Source organism: Triticum urartu, chromosome 6A (assembly GCF_056163025.1).
Source record: "Triticum urartu cultivar PI428250 chromosome 6A, HENAU_Tu73, whole genome shotgun sequence".
In the NCBI taxonomy this organism is placed as follows: domain Eukaryota; kingdom Viridiplantae; phylum Streptophyta; class Magnoliopsida; order Poales; family Poaceae; genus Triticum; species Triticum urartu.
This window is the reverse complement of record NC_141878.1, coordinates 9,194,970-9,214,773: the sequence shown is the minus strand read 5'-3', so window position 1 is coordinate 9,214,773 and position 19,804 is coordinate 9,194,970. Positions and strand designations below refer to the sequence as shown.

The 19,804-nt window shown below is 44.3% G+C and overlaps 1 long non-coding RNA gene across 2 annotated transcripts; it reads left to right on the top strand.

Moving 5' to 3' along the window:
• The first annotated feature begins 16,256 nt into the window (after positions 1-16,256).
• On the top strand, positions 16,257-18,550 carry LOC125515828 (uncharacterized). 2 transcript variants are annotated; one of them, XR_007287139.2, is made up of 4 exons: positions 16,257-16,348; positions 16,452-16,616; positions 17,364-17,436; positions 18,214-18,550. It is a non-coding gene; the product is annotated as an uncharacterized LOC125515828 (long non-coding RNA). The 2 variants fall into 2 exon arrangements; XR_007287138.2 differs by lacking the exon at positions 17,364-17,436.
• The last annotated feature ends 1,254 nt before the right edge of the window (positions 18,551-19,804 follow it).

Sequence of the window (19,804 nt, the reverse complement as noted above, 5' to 3'; positions counted from 1 at the left end):
TCCAGATTCATGATTTGTTTTTGAAAGTCAATGGTCAACTTGGTTACATGTCAATTGGTCAAAAAAAATTGAGGCAAGTGAGCGCTAGTTCTGTTCCGGACACTACAACCGGTAATTACGAGCTATCCAGCTAGTGTTGTACAATTTTTTTAGAAGACTAGTGTTGTATAGATGTGTTACAGCTTTTACTTAAGAGAGATAGATGGTCTGTAGCTGTTTACAAATCTCCTATTCATTCCACGTATATACACCCGTCACAAATGGGCTGCGCATGTTATCTAGTTTTTTTTGACTGTGTTGCCGTTTATCTTGTTGGTTTTTCTATTTCTGAAAAACAAAATTGAACGAAGAAATGTTCACAATTTTTTTAAAAATAAAAATTTAGAATATGTTCATGAATTTTCAAAATATAAATATATTATACAAAGTATTCACAACAACTAAAAAAGGATTGCGAATTTTTGAAAAATGTACATGTATTTTTCGATAATTTCCATGAATTTTTCAGAAATATGTTCATTGAAAATATGCTTGTGAATTTATGAAAATGTTCATAAAAAATTGAGACATTTTTTCCTTTGGGGGAGCTAAACTTGTAATGATTTGACACCTATCTAGCATGATTATCACATGGCTTGATTTTCCAGACTCCGGAGAACGCGTGCTCTTGGTAGAGTAGTCATAAATATATATCTTTTCCATCCAATGGAAAAATAGACATAAGTCTATAATGGTTAATGAGTCTGTCCCACCTCCACCCAGAAACACACAAGATAAAGTATCAAAAGTTTATCTCATTTTATAATGGTATTATGCTTCATTACGCATATTGATGAAGATGCCACAACCACAAGAAATTAATTGTAGTTAACAATGACTGAAACCGAGCAAGCATCGTGTTGGTCTTATCGCAGGTCTCGTCGTAGCAACTAAATTAAGTTGGTCGAAAAGGACTATGCCAAACAAACGATAAAATCAGGGATATATTGCCATGGCAAATTACACCTTAACTTGTGGACAATGTTCCCCTGTAGTTGTACTCCTAACTCCAGTCACAAGAATGTATGTATTTTCATCTTCCGTCCTAATCAGTTACGCCCCCGATAAGGATGGTCCCAAAATTAAACATGTAGTAGATTTTTCTGTTTCTACCGGTCATAATTTCTGTCATGACACTAGTTACCTCGTTTGGTCGATTTCCACTCAGAATGTTTAAGAAATCTTTGCACATTTCGTTGTTACCGCAAGCCATCTCGTCTGACCCACTTTTTTAATGGAACATCCATCTTATTTTTCATATATTATATACTGTTAGTATTCCTTTCGAAGTACTGTAATTTTAAAACTTCAACTCGCAGGAGTGAATTTAGCACCAACTGCAGGGTAAATTTTCAAGGACTCAACAGCAGGGACAGGCAGTAGGTGGTTAAATCTAAAAGATACAGGGCTTAGATGCCATGTTACCATTATGAAAGGAACTAATTTGTAACCAGCCATATTTGGGTATGTGAGGGCCGATCTGAGTGTCACAGGCGAGCTTGTCTAGGTAGGAATAGATTGGATAGAGCTTGTAGATAAATGGGGTAAGAACGCAGAGAAGGTTGGAAAATACTATACATTTTCTTTCATATTCGATGACACACAAGTTATGTAACACTTGTTTTAAATACTGCAGGCCGCACTTTGCGGTATGGGCCCACACACTCAAATATTGTAGAGTTGAGGATTCATTCCATTGGCCCAAGAACTTCGAAGGGGCATCTAGGTGTGGGAGCATGCACCTTGCTGGCCACACAATTGCTTCGCGATTTGTATACTGGTTTATGCAGTTAGTCCTTAATTGAAGTACAAGGTGTCCATGTATCTTGGCAGTTCTTGGCGGCTCAACCCATTCGTCCTCATATTTTTTTCTTTTGAGTTCCAAATTTAAATCTATTACATCTTTTGAACAAGAAATCGAATTTATGTTTCATTTCCATATTCCTATTCGTTGCGGTGAGTTCGTTGAAAGAAGACCATTTTGAACACGTTTCGATAAGTTTTAAAAACATCATCAAGTTTCAACTATTAAAACTTGATAATCATATTATTATTATTATTTTTTTACCAAGTTTTACCAAGATCCCTTTTTTAGTGTTTAGGGTTTATGTTTTAGTATTTGAATGTTGACAAATTTTCATTTGTTTTATCAAATTTTAATAGTTGAAACTTGATTTAATAAAAATATATAATAGTATCAATTTGAAAGGTATAAATAGAAAGTCAAATCTTAAAGTTAAATTGGACATTTGGTTCAAAAGATATAATAGATTCAAATTTGGAAGTCAAAAGGAAAAGCGTGTGAAGTGGGATAGGTGGAGCTGCCAAAAGCTACCATGCACGGACCCTATCAAATTAATTGAGGGTCAAACCACATGCAAAGACCAAACCAATTTCCAAACAGCGAAGCAATCAGACGACCCACAATTTAATTGGCCCCGCCTCTGCATGCCACAATTCCTCTCCTTCATTGGATGTAGACATGTAAAAGGCAGGGGCGTGACAATTTATTTTTTAAACTACAACTTGCATAGAAGCCATGGGAAAGTCAGCCATTGTGTGAACGGTTTAGCTGATGGATGGGTAATATTTGAACACACTAGTGTCTCTCAAGTGTTCATTCAATGTTAATGCCTCATGTTTCTAAGAAATCTCGCGCCTAAAGGATCTCCAAGTAAAAACTTCAACAGGGCGCACCCATTTGTCCGTGGACGCATCCGAATGTGTTCGTTAATCCAAACCTAACTGAATTTATGTAAACTAATCTAAACTAAACCTAGCGCACAAACCGGATGGTCACCTGGTAGTCATGGCCTCCGAGGCCATCAGCGGTGTCGCGATCATTGGTTCCGTCGTCATCATCGTTGTTGCATTAGCCACCCCAGCTGTCGTGGCATACATCCCCAACTGCGGCATCGCGCTCGGAGCGCAACCTTTCATCATCTGCCTTGCGGTGGTCCTCCTTGTTCTTGAGGCGGGCATCACACTCTAACTTAATAATGGCGTGCTGGAGGAGCTCCTTATTAAGCTGGTGCCGGCGCCTAGTATTGGGCTCCTTGGTTTTTTCCGACCCGGGCAACACGTAGGCTGTGGGGGGCGTCGGATCAATGAGCATATGTGGCGGCATGACACGCTTGTTCGCATAGGCCGCCGGGCACATGCTCGGCAATCCTTCATTTCTTGGAGCTGTCACGAGCCCTATGACGAAGACGATGACCTATCAAGACAGTATTCAAGGCGGGTTCACGACGGCGGAGGGGACGTTGCCTGCTCCAGCTTGAAGGAGCATGGTGGAGGGGGAGTCACCCACTCAAGGTTGAAGGTACGTGCAAGCTAACGACACATTTTTAGTTGTGCTCAGCTTAGCCGATTTACCGAGGATCCACTTTATGTCGTGGGCTTTATTCAGGGTACTCAGCTTAGAGGTGTATAAGCCAAGTAGCTGACAAATACACCCTTCATCCAGAATTACTTACGTGGAAATGGGTGTACCAAGACGTATTTTATTTTGATATACATCCATTTTTACCCATTTTTGCAAGAAGTAATTTAGGACGGAGGGAGTAACACTCAGTGTACATCGAAACACATGGCTACATATGTTTTTCCCGTAGTGGTTGTAATGTGGCTCCACGTTGAGATGCCATAACATGTGTGACGTTACGTGATGTGGGATTTATATTTTTTTCCCTTTTTAAGATAAGATGTGAGGATACCACTTGTCTGTGTGTCAACAGCAGTTCATATCGCAGGACCCACACAACAAAGAGAGAGGATGTAATAAGCTAATATTGACATTATGTTCTGTAGATTTATGGGTGAGCTAAGCAGAAATTCCTACTACACGGTTTTGCCTTGACGCTCAAAGTCAACTTCCTTCAAGGTTTGCATATGTACTCTGCATTCCATGTTTGCTCGTCTACAAAACGTCCTTTCGGTTCAGGGCTTCAGGGCCGTACTTATTGTTGACCTTATCTCAATTCATATTTTGAGAAACTTTGTTAGTACTCAGGTGATTAATGCATCTTAAGAAAACCATATTTCTTCTTAATTAGGCACACAGTTATTTCAGACACCACAGGAGGCACTCATAAGAAGATTTAAATATCATCGATAACATGGTCTTGAGCATCTGATATTTTAATGAGGGATCATCTTGATATTTTAATGAGAGATCATCTTATTTATACTACCATCATTCTAAACAAATAAAATGTAAAAACATGATAAACATCACATGCAATCAAACAGTGATATGATATGGCCAATATCATTTTGCTCCTTTTGATCTCCATCTTCGGGGCGTCATGATCATCATCGTCACCGGCATGACACCATGATCTCCATCATCGTGTCTTCATGAAGTTGTCTCGCCAACTATTACTTCTACTACTATGGCTAACGGTTTAGCAATAAAGTAAAGTAATTACATGACGTTTATGTTGACACGCAAGGCATAAATAAATTAAGACAACTCCTATGGCTCCTGCCGGTTGTCATACTCATCGACATGCAAGTTGTGATTCCTATTACAAGAACATGATCGATCTCATACATCACATATATCATTTATCACATCCTTTTGGCCATATCACATCACACGCCATATGCTGCAAAAACAAGTTACACGTCATCTAATTGTTGTTGCAAATTTTTACGTGGCTGCTATAGGTTTCTTAACAAGAACGCTTCTTACCTACGCCAAAACCACAACGTGATATGACAATTTCTATTTACCCTTCATAAGGACCCTTTTCATCGAATCCGATCCGACTAAAGTGAGAGAGACAGACACCCGCTAGTCACCTGTAATACCCCCGGTGTCATGCTACAGTAATTCTCTGTGATTAAAGCTGATCGTTTTGCTAAACAATGCTTGATCACCTATGATTCAAATATCGTTTGAAATTTCCACTTTGAAATGGAATTCAAATTTGCAAGTGAGATATGGAGTTGCACCAAAGTTGCTGTAATATAGTTCATCATTTAGCTGAAATTCCATTACATTTAATTGTTAATGAAAACAACATCACCTAAGCGCTAAAATGGACTGTAGCAATTATTGCAATGCAATATCAGCATTTTTAAGTGCTATCTTATTTGTGAAAAATGAAAATGGATTGCTCTAGCCTCCAAACATTTTGCGGCACTGCCTAAAAATGCACACTATTTAATAGGCTAAGCCCCACATTTTTCACAGCTCTTGTGGTTATCCTAAATAATCATTTTCTATCTCTGTTTTTAAATAAAGAGGAAACAAGAAATAAAAAAAGAGAAAAGAGAAAGGGCCACCCCCACTGGGCCAACCGACCGAGCTGGCCACTAGGCCACGCCGGCCCGCACCGTCGCCCAGCCGGTCCACCCCGCTCCCACCTTATCCCCCCACCCGACAGAAACCCTAACCGCTACCCTCCCCCCACTCCCCTCGATCCCCCATGTCTCTCATTCCTTCTCCCCCTCACCCTGATCCAGAGCGGGGGCAGCGACACCGACGACCACGCCGCCTCGCGCCCCGCCACTGGCGCACACCCCGGTGCCGCACCCCCCCACCACCACCGTCGTCCTCCTCGCCTCCCCTCTCCCGATCTGGGCGCCTCGTTGCGGCGCCCAGACGACGCCACCGCCCGACGTCGCGGTCGTCGCCTCACCGCCCGACCCCGTTGCCGCACGGAGTCCCTCCCCCCCTCGCCGGACCGCCCCAGCACCACCCCTCGAGCTCGCACGCGACCTCCCCCCCTGTGAGCCCCAGCCGCCCTCCTCTCTCTCCCCCGTCGCCGGTTTCATGGCCGTCGCCGCCTGACCGCGCGCTTGCCGCACTGGATTGCGCTCTGCCCTGGTTCGCCACGTCGCCACACGCGCCTCACCTTTGACCATGAGCACTCGCCGTCCTCCCAAGCGCTCGCATCTGCCACCGCTCCGTGTGCCACCGCCGCGCTCAGTCGTCGCCAGCGAGCATGCACGCACGCGCGCGAGCGTTTGAGCCGGCCCCTGGCCACTAACTCGTGGGCCCCGCATGTTTAACCTCTAACCCCCCACCCCCCCACTAAACCTCACTGACATCGGGCCCCGCTGGCACTAATAGCGCTGCTAAAAATAATAACCCTAATATCTGACTAGAGTATGACCGGCGGGCCCCGGCCTTTTAAATTAATAAAATATGTTAGTTAAATTAGATTAACTCTGAGTCACTTACGTGTGGCACCCGCAGCACTGTTCATTCGGATAAGGTTGACTGGGTCCGCTACTCACTCAGAAGTGGGGCCCCTCTGTCAGCCACACTTACATATCTCCGGGTACACTCTCTGTGTACCCATAGAAATTACACATGATATATTTTCGAATTAATATAAATTTAGTAAATTCAGGAATTGTTTAAACTTAAAAAATTAATAGAAATTAATCCGTAGCTCGGATGAAAAAGTTTTATACATGAAAGTTGCTCAGAACGACGAGTCGAATCGGAATACGTGCTTTGTTCTTCCACCACACATCCCTAGCATAGCGAACATGCAACTTTCCCCTCCGTTTCATCTGTCCGAAAAATGCCAAACTTCGGGAAAACATTCCCGGATGTTCTCGCCCTTCGCCGGTATCGTGTAGCACCATGTTAGATCATGTCTAGCTCTGCTTGTTGTCCTGTTATGCACTTGCTTGCTATGTATTTATTGTTTCTTCCCCCTCTTCTCTCTGGTAGACCCCGAGAACGATGTTGATGCCCCTGTGATCGACTACGTCGATGACGACACTTCTTCCTTTTCAACAGAGCTTCCAGGCAAGCAAACCCTCCTTGAGCATTCCGATATCGCCCATTTCTTTCCCTCTCATGCTTGCATTAGAACTGCTACTGCTTTCTGTATGATCCTACTCTGATGCATAGCCTGTTTTTGTTACCTGCTTATTGTTACCTTACCTGCTTATCCTAAACTGCTTAGTATAGGTTGGTTAGTGAGCCATCAGTGACCCCCACCTTGTCCCAGTTGCCCCGCTTTATGTTCGATGACTCGATCAACGTGATCGACGTCCAGGCCCCGACACCGCACATCACCCCCCTAGCTGTACGACTTTGCAGAGTTACCATCGAGTGCCGAGGGTGGAACCTCTTACATCACTCCCGATGAGATCTCTGTAGGGTAGCTATCCGGTCGTGGTCATCGAGGGTGATTTCCTCCTTAACCACTTCCGATACGGCTCTATCGTGCAACCCCTCAAGTGTGAACCTCGAGGGTGGATCCTCTTACGTTCACCTTGATGATTACTTCGAGTGGAATTCACCGGGGGTGATTCCTCGGGTTTTCCCCTTGATGTTTGCACACACAGATACTTGGACTTTACAATTGATACTTGGATAGGCGGGTCGACCATGAGGGGTACCCGCGAGTGATGTGGAGACGGGTTGACCTGGAAGGTGCCCGCGAGATACTTACCAGGCGTGGCCGGGCATTCTTAGCCCTTGCCGCAAGTACTCGAGACGGGCGACGGGGTCACATCTTTCGTGAGTCTCTGCTTGTTACCGCGCGTTCCTAATCCACTACGATTTGGATATTTGATCCGAGGGGCCTCTGGCCTGATAGCACTAACCATCACGTGGGCATAGTATGAGCGTTCTGCGTCGTATACATCAGCCAAAGCTTAATAAACGTAAGCGACTGAGCGGCGTGCACCGGGTTGGACTGCATAAACTCCTGCCTTGTTTAAGGAGGTAGCTAAGTCTGCTCGCCGGCCGCGTACGCAACGTGTAGGAGTTCCCGGGGAGATGGCCCATGACCCCTGGGGGCATAGGCTTAGTCCGGCGTGTTGGCCTCTCTATTAAGCCTAGGTTGGGTTGCGGCGTATTGTTCGGCCGAGGCCGGGCATGACCCAGGAAAGTGTGTCCGGCCGGAGTTAATCGAGCGTGGTGGGTAAGTTGGTGCACCCTTGCAGGGAAGAAAACATCTATCGATAGCCTGTCCTATGGTAACGGACACTTGGAGTTGTATCCCGATCGATACAACTAGAACTGGATACTTGTGATGAGAAATGGATTGTGATGAGAATTGGATAGTATGGCTCTGGGATTGCTTTCTCTCAGGGAGTCGAGAAAGGATCTCTAGCCGAGGTTGATAACACTACTACTACTTTACATTATGTTGATATGTACCCTTCTATATGTTGCAAGATCACTACTAGGGAAAACCTTATACACAGAATCTTAGCAGCAGCGCGGTCTAAAAACAGACGCTACTGCTAATTAGCAGCAACGAGCTTTAGAAAAGAGCGCTGCTAATGACTGAGTAGCAGTAGCGCTCTAGGTGAAAAGAGCGCTACTACTATAATTGCCACGGTGTTGCCTCCAGGAAAGATATAGTAGTAGCGCCCTTCCCGTGGACGCGCTACTGCTAAAGAACTTAGTAGCAGCGGTTTTGCTCAAAACTCGCTGCTGCTAAGTATGACCGCAACTAATTAAGTTTAGTCCCATACTGCTAAGCGAACAAGGTGTTTACCACCTTAAATATGTTGCTTCTCAACCTATCTCGAGCACTTGGTCTTCATTGAACTATATGTGTATGATTTGTGGTTGCAATATGAATCCTCGCCTGTACCTATATAGGTACAGTGAGGATTCATGTTGACTATTGAGATTATACACAAAAAGATCAATGATGACCAATGTATATTGTTGATGTTTTTACTAAACAAAAGAAATAACTGCTTCCATTAGCAGTAGCGGTTTTCTCCAAAACGCGCTGTAGATAAGTTAGCTATAGCGCGTCTTCTGTACGTGCGCTACTGCTAGTTCGAGTTAACCACCCCCCCCCCGCATCAAAATTTCGCTAAGTCCTCCTTTCCCCCCCATCGGCCTATTCCCCTACTCCCTGTCCCCGCCGCCCGAGCCCGAGCGCGCCTGCGCCCTCACCGCCGCCGCCGCTGCCCGCCCTCAACCTCACCGCCGCCGCTCTCGACCACACTGTCGCCGCCCTCGACCTCACTGCCGCCACCCTCGACCAAGCCCGCCGAGCCCGCCGCCCAGGACCGCCGCCCTCCCGATCCCGAGCCCGCCCTCGCCGCCCCTCCGTCGCCGAGCACCTCCCCGCCACCGTCTCTCCCTCTGTAAGCCCCCCCACCCCTCCCCAACCCCCTCTCTCTTTGCTTAGTTAGTAGATGATTTTAGTAGTAGTAGATGTTAATTTAGGGTTCATAGATAATGATTTTTAGAAGTAGTGGATATTAATTACTAGTAGTGATGGTAAACTAGTTGTATAATTAGCAGTAGTACATGTTAATTAGTAGTAGATGTAGTAGTTAGATGTTAATTAGTAGTAGTAGATGTGCTAGTTTCATTCTATTTATAGTATGTTTATATTTAGTAAGAACTAGTTGAATTAATAGAACTAGTTTAGTTTTAGTTGAACTAGTTAAGTTTTAGTTGAACTAGTATATTAAGTAAATTAATAACTAGTTGAACTACTTCATTTTTAGAAAGAACTAGTTTTTTTCTTTTTATACTAAGTTTATATTTAGTAAGAACTAGTTGAATTAATAGAACTAGTTTAGTTTTAGTTGAACTAGTTAGGTTTTAGTTGAACTAGTATAGTAAGTAAATTAATAACTAGTTGAACTACTTCATTTTTAGAAAGAACTAGTTTTTTTTATACTAAGTTTATATTTAGTAAGAACTAGTTGAATTAATAGAACTAGTTGAACATGCCATATTTGGTGTTATTTTTTAGTTTAAGCAATTATTTCATGTTTTGGTTACACCTCCATGTGGCCTATGTTTTGCCGGAGTGTTGATTAATTTTCGTTCCGGCAAATTTCAGGCGCTCGATATGTCCTTTTTTAGCAAAGGTCATGCTGGATTTTTCCGTGAATTCTGGCATGACTTGTGCTAGAATATGTACAAGTTTAATCTTTGAATTATGAACGTAGGAAATGTCGTACTCGGACGACGACAGTCTCCCGAGGGAGTGCAGTTGGTGCCACGATGATTGAGGTATGTGCGACAGGTTCGTTCAGCTGGATGAAGATCGGCGCTTCAGCATTAAGCTCGAGGAGACCTTCGATATTGAAACGGTACGCAACAACGACAAGTATTTTTTTTCGTAATTAAGCATGACTTCAACTATTTGAACGTCTAATTTTCATCATTTACAATTCGACTAGCTTATCCCATGCCAAGACGCTATGTCTTGGAGAGGATGGGTTTTGAAGACCATGAAAATTTTCAAACAAAGAAAATACACCTAAGGACCCATCATGATATCGATTTTGAAGTAAATCTATACAATTCTCGGAGCGTAACCCATTTTGGTTGCCAAAATTGGGAAGCACTTTGCAAAATGTATGGTTTTTATGAGGGTATGATTGTCAGCATGGATCTTGGTGATCCTGACATCGAGCAAGACAATATGGACATTTGGGTCCTTGTTGATACGCTTCCGATTCTACCACAATGTGAGTTTCTCAAACATAGTTATTAACTAATTTATATTGTTTATTTCAAAATAGTTGACAGCTTATTTCCATTGACAGCTTATTTTGAATCTTCAAAGAATGTGCAGAAGATGGTAGACAAAACCCACTACACTGATGGCTCCGAATTAACTTATAAGGAGAAAAATCATCTGATTGCTTATTGTACTTTTTTTGAGAATTACAATACCTATTATCAAACTCCTCCAAATTATGGTGAATACGTGCCACTAGTGCACGTGTTGAACCACGATAACTTCTATGGAGATACCCTGGTAAGATATTTTACTATTACGACATCTGTGCATCTTTTGCATACTTCTAAAACTAGTACATCATTGCTAACTACGAAGTTATTACTATGTTTTTCAACAGAAAATCCCGATGGATTGTGTGCCTCATCTGATGTATTACAATGGTCGCCTTGAAGTTCTGAACCTACAGCCAGGTCATCCTACGGATCTCACCTGTGCATATCGAATTTCTGAAACTGGTGAACGCATGCTAATCAAAGAGTGGAAAAAATGTTTGGACATTCATAAGGAGGTTCTTGGAAGCAACATTAAGCGAAAGGCAAGAATTGGAGACAGGATAATCTGCATTCTCCATAATGGAGAGCGAGGGGCTAGCTTGTTTTTTGCTATTTTACCTTAAAGAATATAGTAGGTCCTAAGAGAATGTAGTAGGTCCTATGAGGTACAATATGTTTATTATGTGATACAATGTATTAGAGTTGAAGATGTGAGGAGTACTTGTGATTACGACTAGTGACCAATGATATGATGATGATGATAAGTTGTTAATGATATGATATGATGATGATGATATTTATTATATCATTGGGTGAAAGAACCGCGGATTAGTTTCAAGTGGATGTCCGTCCACTTGAAACTAGTCCACACGGTTCTTTCACCCCGTGATGTAATAACTCATTATGATGTAAAAACAATTTGTAAATTCCTGTTGTATGAAAATTTGTGTAAAGGTGTACGAATACAACATGAAATAAAAAAGAAATAAAATACGAAATAATAGTAGCAGCGCGGGCAGAGAGAAGCGCTACTACTAATTACCAGCAGCGCTCCTCCTGGAACTCGCTGCTACTAAGTCGATTTAGCCGTAGCGTGGGTGGAGGCACGCAACTGCTATTCGTTAGCTGTAGCGCCTTATCAGTAGCGCACCACCCCGCGCTACTGATAGGTCGAAAACCCGCGCTGCTGCTAGCCTTTTCCCTAGTAGTGGATGCTTGAAGATGCTAGTCTTCGATAGGCTAGGCTTTCCTTTTCTCTTCTGGCTTTCTGTAGTTTAGTCCATAGATACAACCCTTTTCCTTTGATACAGATGCATACTTAGTTAGATCTGATGTAAGTCTTGCGAGTACTTTGGATGAGTACTCACGGCTGCTTTGCTACCTCTTTTCCCCCATACCCGATTGTTGCGACCAGATGACGGACCCCAGGAGCCAGACGACACCACTGATGATTACTACAACCCCGAGGGTGCTTACTACTACGTGAAGACCGCAGACGACTAGGAGTAGTTAGGAGGCTCCCAGGCAGGAGGCCTTGCCTTTTCGATCGATGATGCTTTTGTGCTAGCCTTCTTAAGGCAAACTTGTTTAACTTATGTCTGTACTCAGATATTGTTGCTTCCACTGAATCTTGTGTATTCGAGCTTATGTATTCGAGCCCTCGAGGCCCCTGGCTTGTAATATAAAGCTTGTATTATTTTAATTTGTGTCTAGAGTTGTGTTGTGATATCTTCCTGTGAGTCCTTAATCTTGATCGTACACATTTGCGTGTATGATTAGTGTACGATTGAATCAAGGGCGTCACACCACCTTATGCAACTAGTGCATGTCCGTCGGTGGAACCTATCGCACGTAAGCGTACGTGTAAGGTCGGTCCGGGCCCTTCATCCCATGATGCCGCCGAATCAAGATAAGACTAGTAACGGCAAGTAAATTGACAAAATCGACGCCCACAACAACTTGTGTTCTACTCGTGTATAGAAACTACGCATAGACCTAGCTCATGATGCCACTGTTAGGGATCGTTGCAGAAATTAAAATTTTCCACGCATCACTAAGATCAATCTTTGGAGCTTACTAGCAACGAGAGGGGAGTGCATCTTCATCCCTTTGAAGATCGCGATGCGTAAGCGTTGCAAGAACGCGGTCGGTGGAGTCGTACACGAAGCGATTCAGATCGCGGCCGAATCCGATCTAAGCACCGAACAACGGTGCCTCCACGTTCAACACACATGCAGCCCGGTGACGTCTCCCGTCCTTGATCCAGCAAGGAGAGAGGGAGATGTTGGGGAAGACTCCGTCCAGCAGCAGCATGACGGCGTGGTGGTGGTGGAGGAGCGAGGCACTCTAGCAGGGCTTCGCCAAGCACTGCGAGAGACGAGGAGGGAGAGGGGTAGGGCTGCGCCAAGAGAGAGGGAGAGTTGTGTCTCTGGCAGCCCCAAAACCCCCACTATATATAGGGAGAGGGGAGGGGCTGCGCCCCCATCTAGGGTTCCCCCCCTAGGGGTGGCGGCCAGCCCTAGATGCATCTAGGGGGGGGGGGGGGCGGCCAGAGGGGGGGAGAGGGGGGGCACCCTAGGTGGGCCTTAGGCCCATCTGAGCCTAGGGTTTCCCCCTTCTCCCCTTCCCTGCGCCTTGGGCCTCTTGTGGGAGGTGCACCAGCCCACCTAGGGGCTGGTCCCTTCCCACACTTGGCCCACGCAGGCCTCCGGGGCTGGTGGCCCCTCCCGGTGGACCCCCGAAACCTTCCGGTGGTCCCGGCACGTTACCGATAATGTCCAGAACACTTCCGGTAACCAAAACGGGACTTCCCATATATAAATCTTTACCTCCGGACCATTCCAGAACTCCTCGTGACATCCGGGATCTCATCCGGGACTCCGAACAACATTCGGTAACCACGTACTTCTATTCCCTATAACCCTAGCGTCATCGAACCTTAAGTGTGTACACCCTATGGGTTCGGGAACTATGCAGACATGACCGAGACATCTCTCCGGCCAATAACCAACAGCGGGATCTGGATACCGATGTTGGCTCCCACATGTTCCACGATGATCTCATCGGATGAATCACTATGTCAAGGATTCAATCAATCCCGTATACGATTCCCTTTGTCTACCGGTATAGTACTTGCCCGAGATTTGATCGTCGGTATACCGATACCTTGTTCAATATCATTACGGCAAGTCTCTTTACTCGTTTCGTAACACATCATCCCGTGACCAACCCCTTAGTCACATTGACCTCATTACGATGATGTCTTACCGAATGGGCCCAGAGATACCTCTCCGTCATACGGAGTGACAAATCCCAGTCTCGATTCGTGCCAACCCAACAGATACTTTCGGGGATACCCGTAGTGTACCTTTATAGCTACCCAGTTACGTTGTGACGTTTGGCACACTCAAAGTACTCATACGGTATCCGAGAGTTGCACAATCTCATGGTCTAAGGAAAAGATATTTGACATTAGAAAAGCTTTAGCAGACGAACTACACGATCTTGTGCTAGGCTTAGGATTGGGTCTTGTCCATCACATCATTCTCCTGATGATGTGATCCCGTTATCAATGACACCCAATGTCCATGGTCAGGAAACCGTAACCATCTATTGATCAACGAGCTAGTCAACTAGAGGCTCACTAGGGACATGTTGTGGTCTATGTATTCACACATGTATTATTGTTTCGGGATAATACAATTATAACATGAACAATAGATAATTATCATGAACAAAGAAATATAACAATAACCATTTTATTATTGCCTCTAGGGCATATTTCCAACAAAGGCCATCTCCACCACCGGCAACCGCAGAGTTGTGCCTGCGGCAACCCTGCTGCCGTCCTTCGTCACCGTGCTGCTTCTTCCCCAACATCTCCTCGCCACTGGAGACGCAAAGGTGCAGCCGTGGGCTACACAGGGGCTGCATCGAGTATGCAGGAGATATCACCAAGTATCTATAAGTTTGTACGCTTCCGCATAAAGTACTTGATCTAGTCCGAGATTAGGACCTTACCTTGATTAGCCTAAAGGCTAATTTATCTAACAATCAGGTCTAGCTGGCATGGCGCATTGAATGTTTTTTCCTCTCTATTTTTCTCCCTATTGAACCGGTCCTCCTAGCTTCTCCCGATCGGCCAGGCCCGATATGATCGCACTGTCATCACAGACCCGCCATCAACTAAGCACAGCCTGATGTTTATTGGAATAAACCACAATGTCCACGTCCGTCTAGGGCAGGAGGCAGTCCTCACATAGGATACGTATATGCTTAGTTTGGCTAGGGCTAGGTGCTATATATATATATATATATATATATATATATATATATATATATATATATATATATATATATATATATATCTTTGTATACCACGTTCTAATATCACCAGACCAAAGCAATAAAGAAATGTGAGGCTCGAGACTAGCCTGTTGCAATCTATCGATCAGAGTTTCTTCCATTGCTGGCCAAGTTAAGCAGTTATTCTTTGACCGAACGGATGTAGCGCTAGTGCAAAGCCCATGTTCACGTACGCGTGCATCTGCATGTGGCACTGTTCATCAATCCACCTGTGCTAGCTTCCTTGTCTAGCTAGCTTGCACGTTTGGTCCTGGTGAATCGATCTAGCTAGCGTTTCAAAACCAATAATGAGATCCCTCGCCAAAGTAAAAAGAAGAACTGAGTGCAGTGGGTCAGCCCGATGTCGGCGAGCTTGATGGAGCCATAGGAATCGACGGGGTCATTTCGTACCTTGATGTCACCGCCCATACGGCCCTGCTCGTGGAGGTATGAAATCGCCGGCCCCTCAACACCCACCGTTGCCACCGTCGCCGATGCCTGACAATACCTAACCCTAGGTTCGAGCGAGCCTGATGAGTGCGTTCGGTTGGAAGCCTGGACAGGCGATGCAATCGATTGGGGGTAGGCAACACAAGCTAGAAGCGACTGGAGGCGAGCATGGCGTGCGGCTGACTCGGGTGTTGTGTGTTTGATGTGATGTGAGTGATCTCCATCGTGTTGAGCCGGTCAGGAGAAGATGTGTCCTGCGCGGCCCGGTTCAGCAGTGAGAAAAATAAGCAGGAAAAACCAACGACGTGGCGTGCCAGCTAGACCTGACAATTATGACCCACCGGTCAGAATGCTCAGAAAATTTTAAACAAGGTAAATTATGGTAACACTTTTGCCAAATAGGGTAAAATGGATGAAATCTCTCTAAATGGGGAGCGACTACAATAGAAAAGCAGGTTGTGGTGCAAAAATAGAAAAACGAATCTGGCCACTGGATCCATTGTAGATGGTACAAATTCAAGTGGAGGGATTCCATACCACTTAATGTGTATCATAAACAAAAAACTCCGATCCCCTCCCATCTTCTCTTCTTCCTGGAGGCTTGTTCTACCCACTCTTCCTAGACACACTATGGAGGGCCATATATGTATACTATATGGTAATACTCTCTAGTCAGTTTTGGTCCTCCGACCGTGCAGCTCTGCAATTGAAGCCTATTCTACAGACGGCACCTGTTGAGTCTGTCACAATATCAAAATCGAAGTTGATATTTCTCAAGGGGAGCGACTACAATAGAAAAGCAGGTTGTGGTGCAAAAATAGAAAAAACTGATCTGTTCCATTGGATGGGAGATTGATGGCTCAGATTCGGGTGAGGCGGTCTGTGCGTGAAATTTGCAAAAAAGTCCCTCCCTGATAGCTAATTTCGTCCCGGTGCCCCTCCTTGTTGACCCAAATCCCGTGGAGGCAGCGCACGAACCAAATCTTCTCCGAGGGCAGATCCCTACTCCAAGTTGGGTGAGCACTCCTGGTAGAGGTGATGCTCCTTCTCCCGATGGCCCCTTGACGTTTTGTGGCTGGCGGCTCAGTTTGAGGCGGACCAGATCGGAGCCCATCACCAACTAACCTCCGCCCCGCAGCTTCCGTTGCAGATTCCCTTCTGAAGCTTCCGACATCGGTTGGTTCGTCGCCTCCTCTCTCCAGTAACAGCTAGCGCCCTCCTCCCCCACGTCGGCGGCTAGCCAGTGGTGGTTTCCTCGGCTCCTTCCCCTCCAGCCCGTGCGACGAGGTGGTTCATTTTCCTGGTAAATAGATGCTAACTTTTATTTGCTAGTGAATTTGTGATACATCCCAATTTTACTATCGAGTAGATTTATGCTGCATCTCTCTAGTTCTATTTTTTGTTCATGTCAAATCTTCTCAGTGAATGATGCACACTAACTTGGATTTGATGGTGTATTGCTACTGTACTAGCGTTTTGGTACTCTAATTTGGAAGTTTTGTTTCACTCATAAGTAATATGGAGAATCAAGTTGGAAGATTGAATGCAGTCAGCTAATTTCAGCGTCTTGCAGTTTAGCATATAATTCACAAAAAATATTAATACTCGCAGTTCCGTATACAAAGGAGCTGCTCAGGATTCCTCGGCTCTGCAACTCCGCTGTGGAGCGGAGGGGGATGCAGCTATATTTCGGCGAGCTGCTAGCAGGGTGCTCCGCGCGCTCTGCTCCGTAGCGAAGGAGCAGAGGGTTGCCGAACACAGCCAAAGCCAATAGCATGAAAAGTTGGAAAGAAAGTAAATTGATTCTGCTAGGCAAAAAGTAAAATGAAATTTGTATAATTATCAGCATATCAAAATCCTGATTCACATATATATGATTCATCGTTGAAATTGCTCCAGTTTAACAGAGAATAAGAAGTGTCCTAGAATATATGAATTATGATTCCCAAAGATGTTGACATTGAGGGTCAACAATTTGTGCATCGAATACTAAGAGTCAACAATTGGAAGTGTCCTAGTATATATTCTGACACACAGACTGTTGCCATAGGTGGTGGGCTCCTCGGCTCCTTCCGAACCAACCTGTGTGCCGTGGTGCAAATCTACAAGGCGTCAACACGATGGTTAATTTCTCTGATAAATAGATGCTAACTTGATTTAGCTAGTACATTTGTGCTCGATCTTAATTTTATTAGCTAGTTGATTTTTGCCGCATCTCTACAGTTCTATTTTCTTGTACTTGTTCATGTCAAACCTGCTCATGTGTGAATGATGCATATTAGTAACTTCATTTCATTATGTATTGCTACTGTTTGTGGTGGTTTGAAAGTCTATTTTGCTTCTGTTTCACTATTAAGTACTCTGGAGAACCAAGTTGGTAGGTTCATGACCAGTTTTGAGTGATTAAAATGTCCAATGGTTTCAAGGGTTTGACACATCATTTTATCATACGATATATTTTTTTATTTGTACATACGATAGGCTATTTGAAAATGCCAAGTTTTATAAAGGATGGATTTCTAATAGGATAATTATGTAAATAACTGTATTCCCTAATTCAGCCGGTTGTTGCGCATCTCTAGAATGCATTAGAGTGATTTTTACTGTACAAGTATTATTTATATAAAATTTTCATTATTGGTAAGTTAGGATTATCCACAAAACATTTGGTTTGTCTACCAATTGCAGTATAGAAACATATTTTAGTTTGTCTTTTGTGATGAATGTGATTTCTTTTCTATTTTTCGTTCCGTGTGGTATGTGCAACACACCGTCAGGTGGTCTTGTTGATGCATATTTATTTGCTCAACTCATGATTACAAAGTTTTAAGTATGAATGTATGACACATAGATGGACTTGCACTAACTGAATCGTACTTGTTACATATGATCTCTCCCAGGACAAGAAGCTCGATGAACAAGAAGCACTTCATCTAGAGGCAACTATTGTGTGCCATCAAGATAGCAACGTCGATCTAGTTCTTAATGGCAATGCTTGCTCAGTGATGATTATCATAGTCCTTGAGACTTAGCATAGCCCGCCATGTACGAAAGTTGAAGCAATTTTCGCTAGCAATTCTTGTTGATCTTGTCAGGTTATTGATAGCTCAATTTGAATGTCTTCTTGTGTTATGCCCGGTATGTTCCAGTTTGACATGTACTAAAAAAATGTGCGTGGATAGACCAGTTTGACATGCAGTCAAGCATTATGTGCCTATAATGGTCCATTTTAACGTATACCCAATTTTCTGTTCCTGACATGCTTCAACTTAAACGTACTCACATATTAGTGCATGTGAGCTGTGATACTCCTGTTTGCCCGGCTGGTTTAACTTTGTCATTTACTCAAATGTCTTTGACATCCAATACGTATGCGCAGAGGCAGAGAGCAGGAATGAACATGGGAGATATGACAATACTATTTACTAAGAACCAAACGTTTGGACACGAAAAATGAAGGTGGTTAGTGCAAAAGTCTATTTGACATCTAACTACTAGTAGGGGGTTTTCATAAAATACGCATTAAGTGGTATGGAATCCCTCCACTTGAATCTGTACCATCTACAATGGATCCAGTGGCCCAGATTTGTTTTTCTATTTTTGCACCACAACCTGTTTTTCTATTGTAGTCGCTCCCAACCTATACAGGTCTGGTTATGTCCTCTCCAAACCCTAGAGAGAACATTTTCTAAGCGCACCTCATCTTCAACAGCTCCGGCGGTGTGGGAGTGTGAGGAGGCTCTGATCTACCAGATGAAGCTGCGTTGAAGTGTATTACTACCAAGAGTGCAGTACTGTCGTAGAATCAAGTTTACAACATGGATGTTGGCAAACTATGGCCATTCTCGACATAGCTATGCCAGCAGGTAATGCCTGCCTGGTAGTGCCCCTGGGGTGTGTCACAATTGTGGTCAACCAGGGCATATCAGCCGTTTCTGCATTGGATCTAGGAACGTCAGAGGCCGAGGGTACAGTGGTGGCAGTAGCAGCCGAGGTGGTTGGAATGTTAGTCGTGGTCGGAATGGGAGTGGCGGTTCTTGGAATGCTCCCCATTGGAAAGTTTCTAAGGCAAACGTAGTTGCTTCAGCTCCAGGGAAGCAGCCTGTAGGAGGACAGGAGACTGCTCCCAGCTATGCCAACTCTGTTGATACAAATGAAGGTAACGCTGAACACGCATCAATCACAACCCATAAAATAAACTCTGAATGGGTGCTTGACTCTGGAGCATCACAACATGTTGCTGAACACTTTAATGAGTTTACAACTTATGTTCCACACTCTCTTGCACATCAGAAAAACATTCACATAGCAGATGGCACAGCCCAACCCATCATAGGTGTTGGGACAGTCAACTGCACGCCGGGTCTTGAATTATCCTCAGTGTTGCATGTGCCCGCTTTTCCTGTGAACTTAGTGTCCTTGAGTGCTTTGGTTGACCAAATAGATTGCCGAATAATTCTTGACAAGGTTGTGTTCTTGATCCAGGAGTGA